Raw genomic sequence first — 9339 nt, 5'->3', positions numbered from 1 at the left:
GAGAGAGAGAGAAGTTTTCCACATTAATTTTTATTGTGCTGGGTTGAATGCATGGCCTTATCCATGTGTGAAACAAACAGTGTATACCTGAGCAATACAAACAACTTTGGTTACTATTATTTTTACATTAAAAAAAGTTTTGGAAAGTCAACTATTTGGGCAGTTTACTTTGTTTTCACAATTTTGGGCAAATACCAGCTATTCCTTTTGAGTATACATTATGTCAATATCTGGTAAGACTCTGAGCTACTTATACAATTACAAGCTAACAAGTTAGCTTGTCAAAGTGTACTAAATGATAGAAGACATAAGGTTTTCAGCACATAGAGCACTTGATCACCCAGTACTTCAGACAATGGAAACTTCATGTTATCTATCATTAGATTGGTTTGTACTCTTTTTTAGTTTTATATACATAACATGGATTTGAGCTCCAGTCATTGCTGCACACATGGAGGCCTCATGTCTAGGCTGAAGTGCATGGAAGTTAGTGAAGCCTCAGTGTTACAAGGGAATGTTGGCAGATCTTCCCAGACTTTTCTAGGATGGAAACATTACTTGTATTACCCTTAGAAAAATCTGTTGTCCATTCCAGATGAAAAAACTATCTTAGTGTTCACATCCATTTACCATAAAATTGTCCTCAAAATGATAAGCATTACCTATAGGACAGTTTTTATAATTGTTCTTTAAAGCTTTACATTTTATAATTGTAAAATTTTGCTCAAGGTATAAAGAACATTAGTTAATGTTAATAGCAATGTATATCATGCAATGCCTTCCAGTTTACACAATACTGTATATACATTAATGTGCTCAGTCATGTGTGAGGTCAATTGGAATGAAGTTAAAGTCATTGATTTTAGACAATGGACCATGTCAATAGGAAGGGGAATGTCTCTAGTTACTACAACAAACACACATTTGGAGATGGAGGTTGTAAGAGCTGTGTGTGAGTGCATAAGTGTGCCAGTTATTCTTTATCTGACTCTTGTAAAGCAAGTATTATATTTAGCCACCTATTGGCTTCCTTAGATGTTCCCTACTCAACATGACTGAAATTGCAGTGGAATGTGCTGAGGATATGAACATTAGTTTGAAATTAAAATTAGTGGTACTTTATTTAGAAGTAATACTGTCCAAAAATAAAGGATTGAATAATAGAAACTACTAAAATCCTTTCTGCAGACTAAATACCAGAGGGATCTCTTGCAGGCTGAAGAAACTTCATATAGGAATTCTGAGCATATGTATCTTTGTGAGTTTTCTTCCCAGGTCTTGCAATTAACAAAAATCAGTCATGAATCAAACATGAATAGAGTGTTCATGCTATAAGGACCCAAGAGAACCTTGAAGTGTATTGAATTTCATATGTTATCATATTCCCATTGAAATTCATTGCAGATCATAAGAACATGTGAAAATTAATAAGGATGTGACTGCTTTCTTTAGGTATGGTAGGTTAGATGCCAATAAGTACCAACAATTTTATAAGAGAAGAAAAGCAAGCATTGCTCATGAAGTCTTTAATTGTTTTGTATTCCCTCACATGTTGGTTACTACCACACAAAACCTAACATTGCTGTAGTATCTAGATGCATACATTATAATATGTATAGACTGAAAATTTTAAAGTTAATTACTATTGCTATTTTGACTTACAATTCAAATTCTGATGTCCAGCCTTTTTATTACCAACCTATGCTTTTCTGCCAATTAACACTATCTTAAAAAGAAGAACAATATTGAGTAAGGAGGATGGTTTAACTGTTTGACTGATGAGAAAGCTGAAAAAACAGAGATGATTACCTTCATTTACTTCACAGAATATGGTAAAAGAGATGATGGTTAGATCTAAGAAAGACCATAATCATATAGACATATTTATGGGACTTTGTATAATTTAGATATCACAATTACTTTATATTAAGAAAATATGACAAGAAATAAATGGAAAAAAGAGGCAACAAGGAAGCAGAAATACTGGTTTAACATGTGGAGGCTGGTGATAGTTGCATGAGTTCAAGCTATAGGTGACTTCTTAGATTTATGACTTTTATGTGTTTCTTAAAATGCACTTCAAAACTACCTCATTTTTCTTATCATTAAAATGAGAATGATAATATTTTCTTTTGGAATTGTTATCAGAGTAATACAAAGATTAAGCATAAAAGTCCTGTAGGTTACCTGCCAAAAAATAAAGCCAATAAATTTTACTTGCTGTTAATTGTATTCTTATCACCATTGTTGACATGAGAATAATTATAATAAATCAGCAGGCCAATATATATCAAGCTTATTGTCAAAGTGTGATACTGTTGGATAAATAAGACTAGAAGCTCTCATTGGGGAATATAAATTAATCCATGAAAAGGAAAAGGAGTAGTAGTCAGCTATATAAGAAAAAAGCATAGGAACAAATTCCTGTTATCTGATGTAGATTATAGGATTCCTATATTTGACTGTCTTGTTCTTCTAGTACTTCATAAATCCATGCATTTCAACATGTTCATTTTTAACTGTACATAGTTATAACCCTTTGTTTATACAGATCATGAGAGTCTTTACTTTGGATATGAGGATACATCTTCTTATCTTGTGACTCCAACTGCATGCTCTATGGTATAGAATTTAGGAAAGTATTGTATTCATAAGAACTTTATTGGTGTTATCTTGTGATTACTTGAATAGTTCCATATGTCCTTCACTCTCATTGAGAACTGTCCATTTGACAATTTCACAAGTTAGGGGGCATCAAAGGACTTGTACATTGGTTTCTTCTTTTTTCTTTTAACTTTTTTGTACACTGGTTGTAAATAGGTTTTGCTATTGTCCAGAGAACTTGGACATTGGTTTAAAAACCTCTTACCATTAATCTAGTGTACCATGGCTTTGTGGATAAGGCCTTGGCAATTGTGTGGTCAGACATTGTTAGAAGGATTTAGGGCTCAGGAAAAGAAGTATCTTCTTGTCATATGAAATGACAAGAAGATAAATCTCTTTCATATTCTACCAAGACTATTGTAACATTTTTGGTTATTATATTACTTTACATATATGAGACATATAGTTTCATAAGTATATTAGTATTCTGATTAAATCTAAGAGTAAAAATAACAAATACCTTTCAATAGAGATTACCATATATTGTGGACTATGATAGGTCCTTTGTGGGAATTCTTCACTTAGGTTTTATGGAATACATGAGGTAGACAGTGTTTCTGTGTCTATTTTATGAAAAATGAAATTGAGCTAAAAGCAAGGCATAAAAATTTCCCAAGATTATATACTTAATAAAAAACAGAATCATGAGACTGGGGAAATGGCTGAGTTGGTAAAGTAATTGCTATATAAGCATGAGGATGTTAATTCAAATCCACAGAAACCATGTAAAAATCTGGGTATGATGGCATGCACATGTAATCCCAATGCTGGGGAAATGGAGATAGAATGATCTCTAGTGCTCATCAGCAATTCAGTCTACCTGAATTCATGAGTTTCAGGTTCAGTGAGAGAAAGTGTGTATGTGTGTGTGTGTGTGTGTGTGTGTGTGTGTCTAATATCTAACAATCTAATCTATCTATCTATCTATCTATCTATCTATCTATCTATCTATCTATCTATCTATTTTCTTTCTTCCTCTATTTGTCATATGTGAGGTTGAAGAAGCTGATATTTATTGAAATTTTGAAAAGAGCATTTTTCTTCTTATTTGCTGAGAGCATAAATGGACACAACACTTCAGTGTCAAGGATTCTAACTGGTGTCACACATGACTAAATATATTTCAGATAAGAAGATGGAAAACTGTCTTCTTAACTGAAGACTAAATTAGAAAAAAAGTGAGCTGGTTTTGATTACATATTACTACTGAAGTTGCCAGTATCTATAACACTGTATATTTTCTATGTACATATGCAAAACAGCCTTACCTCACCAGCATGATAGCTATCTGTAGGCAAATATATTTTTCACTTACATTTAAAAAGTTTTCCCTTTTTGAAAGATAACATTGATTTTATGAGTTTAGAATGATAAGCGATGTAAAAGGAAACTTTTTCATGTGAGCCAGAATTCTACCCAATCTTTCTTAAAACCACATAGAGTGGATCAGTTCTTTCCTTATATTTCCCTGTGTCCTGTATGATTGCCCATTGAGGTGATTATGAATACATTGTTGATTTTAGTTTTTGGTTTCACTTTTGAGGGGAAAGCTTCTAGTTGCTTAAACCTAGAAGTGTTCTGCATCTAGTACTCCAGTATGCATTCTTAGCATTGGGCTTCTCATGTAAAGACCAATGAGCCTATTTTCTTCAGGAATGGTGTATACATTGAAGCAGATAGGAAGAGCTATATTTTAAAATATGGTGTAGGTGACTATGCATTTAAGTGCAGTAGACAGTCATACATTCTGATGTTTAAAAGTCATTAATCTGAGATGACATCATTGTGTGAGTCAAACTAGTCAACTGATGTGAACAGATGATTCACAACTCCTGAAGACAAAGTTAAAATGCCTGCTCCACATCTCTACTGGAAATGAAGCAATTGAAATTAAGTCATAGAACTGTATAAAAATGACAAATTAAAGGAAGAAAAACTTATGAATGTTACATAGCACAAGAAAATTCAAGGCAGCTGTTTAAATCAAAAGGATCCATATTGAGGAATAGCAGTCTTCCTAAATTAGTAAGATTGTCTTTTCACCCACTGCAGTACTGAACTATTGAGACAGATTTTTATGAATTCCCTCTTCTTGGGAAATTTGTCTTCCTTTTAAAAAGTAGTTATTGAGAGTTTTTCCTTGCCTGAAACTCATCTCATTGCTTTCTTTTCATTATAACTTTTTTCTTTTTCTGTGTTGTGCCAGAATGTAGACAGTTGAATGTATCACTCTGCCTAGTAGAGCTAATTTTTCAATTTACATAAATAAATAACCTGCCAAAACTAATTACTTCTCTTCAAATTCTAAATACATTATTTCTCCTCTTTTTCCAATCTGTCTTGGTTTAATTATTTTCACATCAGTTGTCATTTTATGAGCTGGTTTAGACTAAAAAGGCATAATCGGAAGTGTCTTACTGTTTTAATTTGACTAATTAAGATTGCTGCTTTTGTCTGGTTGTCTGGAGTTATCTATTTATAGCCTTTTCATAGTTAGTGGTAGGAGGGAACACAAATACTAAAGAATTAAAGGGAAGCATATGCATTTACTTACATTTACATGTTAAATGACCATTATTCATTTTTCTCGCCTTTGCAAAAATTAATTTTCATTTGCTTCAAAAACTAGAAGCAGGTCTAGGAAAGCAGGTCATATCTTCTTCATTCTTATGGTGCATTTTAAAAATAAAGAACATCTAAAATATTGCATCTGAGGTTCTGCATCATCTCCATGGCTTGAATTGAGAAAATTGTGAACACAGCACATGATTACTCTTAGAAAACAGATGGTTAGCTGAATAACCATGCAATTCACAGGGTGTAATTGCCTGGTTGTGAGAAAGATTATACAACAGCACCTGGGAAATATAGAGGAAGAAAGAGCAGGTGGGAGAGCACAGTCATCTCTGCATCAATAATGTAGTTTCTGTAGATGAAGTACTTAAACTCATGTCCTTCTAAATGGCTCCAGCTTGCATTTATTAACATGCTGTCTTCCAAACTGGTCTCAGAAATTATATACTTTTCCCCCGTTTATCTTTACTAACTGATTGTGTAAAACAAATAAGACCCCAGAATTCTTATTACCAATGGGAAACTGAAATAAAGTGGCTTCATCATTAATCCAAAACAAGTCGGGTTAGGCACCACCTGCCCATAACATTAACCTAATTAATGCTTGTACTTTGTAATCATCCAAAAATCTAGTTATTCTGTTTTCAAAGGTGACACTATATAACACACACACACACAATGCTAGATGTTACTGAAAATTACATTCAATCTAGTTTCCAAAATCAATAGAAGAATGTTATTGTCTAGGTGATATCTTTAAAACTATAAACAGTTTATGTAGAGGGCCATCAGAATGATCAATTACATGGTTATCTTAAATTCAATTTGTGAAACAATATTTTAACTAATCATATTTATGTGTTTGTCTTACACTTATCTTGAGTTATACATTTTCAAATAAAGTCTTCTTCTGTTCTTGTGGGCACATCAAAGAACCTTCATTATATTTATTCTTTTAAAGTAAAATACAGAGCATACCTTTCAAGATATATTCATAGGAGAGAACTTTTTCAATAAAATCCCAACAACCAGGAAATACTCTTAAGTATTAATAGATGGGACAACATGCATTTTGCACTTTGGGGTCTACAATCAGCTCGCAAATAAATACACGGAGGCTTATTCTTAGTCATGAATGCCCAACCTTAGCTTGGCTTGTTTCTAGCCAGTTTTCTTATATTATCCTGTTTTCCTTTTGCCTCTGGTTTTTACCTTTCTCTATTCTATATACCTCTCTTTACTTTTTACTCAGTGGCTGGCAGTGTGACTGGGTGACTGACCCCTGGCATCCTCTTTTCCTCCTTTTCTTGTGCCTCCTTCTTTTTTCTCATTTATTTACTGTCTCTGCTTGGCAGTCTCACCTATTTCTCTTTCCTGCCTAGCTATTGGTTGTCCAGGTCTTTATTAGACCAATCAGGTGTTTACCTTTACAGATTTAAACAAATGCAACATAAAAGAATGCAACACATCTTTGCATCATTAAACAAATATTCCACATAAAAGAATGTAACATATCTTTAACTAATATTCCACAATAAAAAATTCTGTACTGCAAAGGAAAACATCAGCAGTATTAACAGCCAGTCCATAGAATGAGAAAAAATCTCCAGCAGATACACTTTGGAAAGGGTTCTAATATTCAGAATTAACAAATAATTGCAGATATTAAATACCATGAAAACAAAACTGTCAATTTATATATGCGGAAATGAATTGAAAAGAAAGTTTTCAATAATGGGTATCTAAATGGTGAATAATTATTTTAAAAAGATCTGAGTCTCCCTAAGTATCAGAGAAATGCAAATTCAAATTATTCTGAGATACTACATCATCCTAGTCTGAATGGCTATCATCAACAAATCTGACAACAAAAGTTGGGAATGATATGGACAGAAGAGAAGCCTTGTTTAGCACTGTAGGGGGTGCAGATTAATACAGCTACTATGGAAATCAGTGTGGAGATTGCTTCAAATATTAAAAATAGAAATATCATGTGGTCCAGCTATTTCACTCCTGGGCTGATACCCCAGGAACTCCATACCCTATCATAGAGATAATTTAGCTGCTTTATTCAGTATAGAAATAAAATGGGAGGCAACCTAGTTGTCCATCAATAGATGAATAGACGATGAAGCTCTCTTGGTATATTGTCATAAAGGCCTCAGAGAAATATAAAAAGTAATAATATTCTCATAGATTCACAGTGAGCTTCCTGACTCAAGGAGGTATACAATTTGGTCAAATTCACAGGTTTAGTGAAATGTAGAGACATGAACTCATACTATCCAAGGCTGAGATACTTTCTCTGCCTACAGCCTTCAATCCACATGCCATGGATCTCAGTCCTGGGGAGAATCTGTTTTCAGAGCTAATTGAAAGCACTTTAAACACCAAACACAATACTCCTGTGATGTGGAAGATGCAACAATATTTTTGCCATCTGTTCTCTCTCTCTCTCTCTCTCTCTCTCTCTCTCTCTCTCTCTCTCTCTCTCTCTCTCTGTCTCTCTCTCTCTCTGTGTGTGTCTAGTTACCAGCAGCAAAGATTATTATTTTGCAGTTTTTCTCCCTTACTAATTCTTACATGTCAAGGACTATGAAGAGAAGAAATTAAAGAGGAGACAGGATTAGATAGTTCATATTTACTGTCTTGATGTTTCAACCTTTTTCACTTTACAGAACTTTCAGTTTTTGACATTTTGTGAATTTTATATGTTGCACACAGCGTTCACAAAGTCTTTCATTTTCACACTCAGTGATTGATGCATTTTCAGCATGCCTTCCTCTTGCTTCATTTTAGGTGGCTACAAGTTACATAGAGTCAGTCTAGCTATGATGCCAGGTGTCACAGAGTAGTTAAAATATCAGGAAGGTATGAGTCTCCGTCTCATTTATTTATAAAACTCATAGAAATATACTAATAAATCCACCATCAAACAGGAAACCAAGAAGATACAGTGAGTTCAAAAAGTTAAAGAAGCACACACCTATATAAAGTGAAGAAATGTGAAAATAAATTTACAGACAGAAGAAAGCCGTGTTTTCCAAAGTGAGCAGAATAAGGAAGAGGAAGTGGAGATGTTGGCAAGTAAAATGTATGTACATGTGTACAATGAAAGCTGGATATACCTGGCTCCACTTTCAGTGAGCTGAGTGATCCTATCTCAAGAGACTACCATGGGAAGTTATAGAGCAGCCTTTAACATCAGTCTCTGATCTCCACAGGCATCACACCCTTCATATTTGCATGTAACTACATACACATGCTGAACATTTGAAGATACATAGATAAAATCCAAAGAAACAAAGGAAATTTTAATATTTAGATGTTTATAATGGTTACTTTCATGGGACAGACAACCCAAATAAATACAAGTTGGCCATGAATACCAAGTCCAACTTCATGTTTCTTGGTGCATTTCTTTGTTGGTTTGCAACTTGACAGAATCTAGAATCACCTGGGAGACATATTCTGGGAATATGCCTGTGGGAGATTATCATGACTGTGTTGAACGATGTGGGAATTTCCATCTCAATTACAAGTTGGACTAATCATTAGACCCAGTATCCTGGACTGTATAAAATGGAAAAGGTGAGCTTAGCACTAGAGTTGATCCATTTCTCTCTGCTTCTTGAGGGCTTGGGTGAATACTGCTATGCCATCCACTGCGATGGCTGGCCTGTATGATGGCTGGCCTGTATCTTGAGCTGTGAGGCAAAATAAGCCAGTTGTTTCTCCCTTCAACTGCATTTGTCACTGTTCTTTTTTTGTGACAGAAAGAATATCAAACCACACAGGGTTATCCAGAAAGTAAGTGAAAGGCCACTTGAGACTGTCTAGTGAATAACAGTTAACCATGGGTAGTTAAGAGGCAGAATGTTCACTTTGGGGATGACTAGGAAATGTGACTTTTATTTTTAAGGCCAAACCATATTTATTTCAGTGTCAGCAACAGCTTAGCCATAAAAAAAAAGGGGAACAGAAGTCTCTACAGCAAGGCTAGGGCTCAGCTTCCAGCCGGCAAACATCAGGGATGCATGGCAGACACTGCCCGAGTATTAAGTTAGGAAGTAGCAGGCTGGTGGTGATGAGGGCCAGGCT

This window comes from Cricetulus griseus, chromosome 5 (genome assembly GCF_003668045.3).
Source record: "Cricetulus griseus strain 17A/GY chromosome 5, alternate assembly CriGri-PICRH-1.0, whole genome shotgun sequence".
Lineage (NCBI taxonomy): Eukaryota > Metazoa > Chordata > Mammalia > Rodentia > Cricetidae > Cricetulus > Cricetulus griseus.
Note: the sequence above shows the minus strand (reverse complement) of the source record.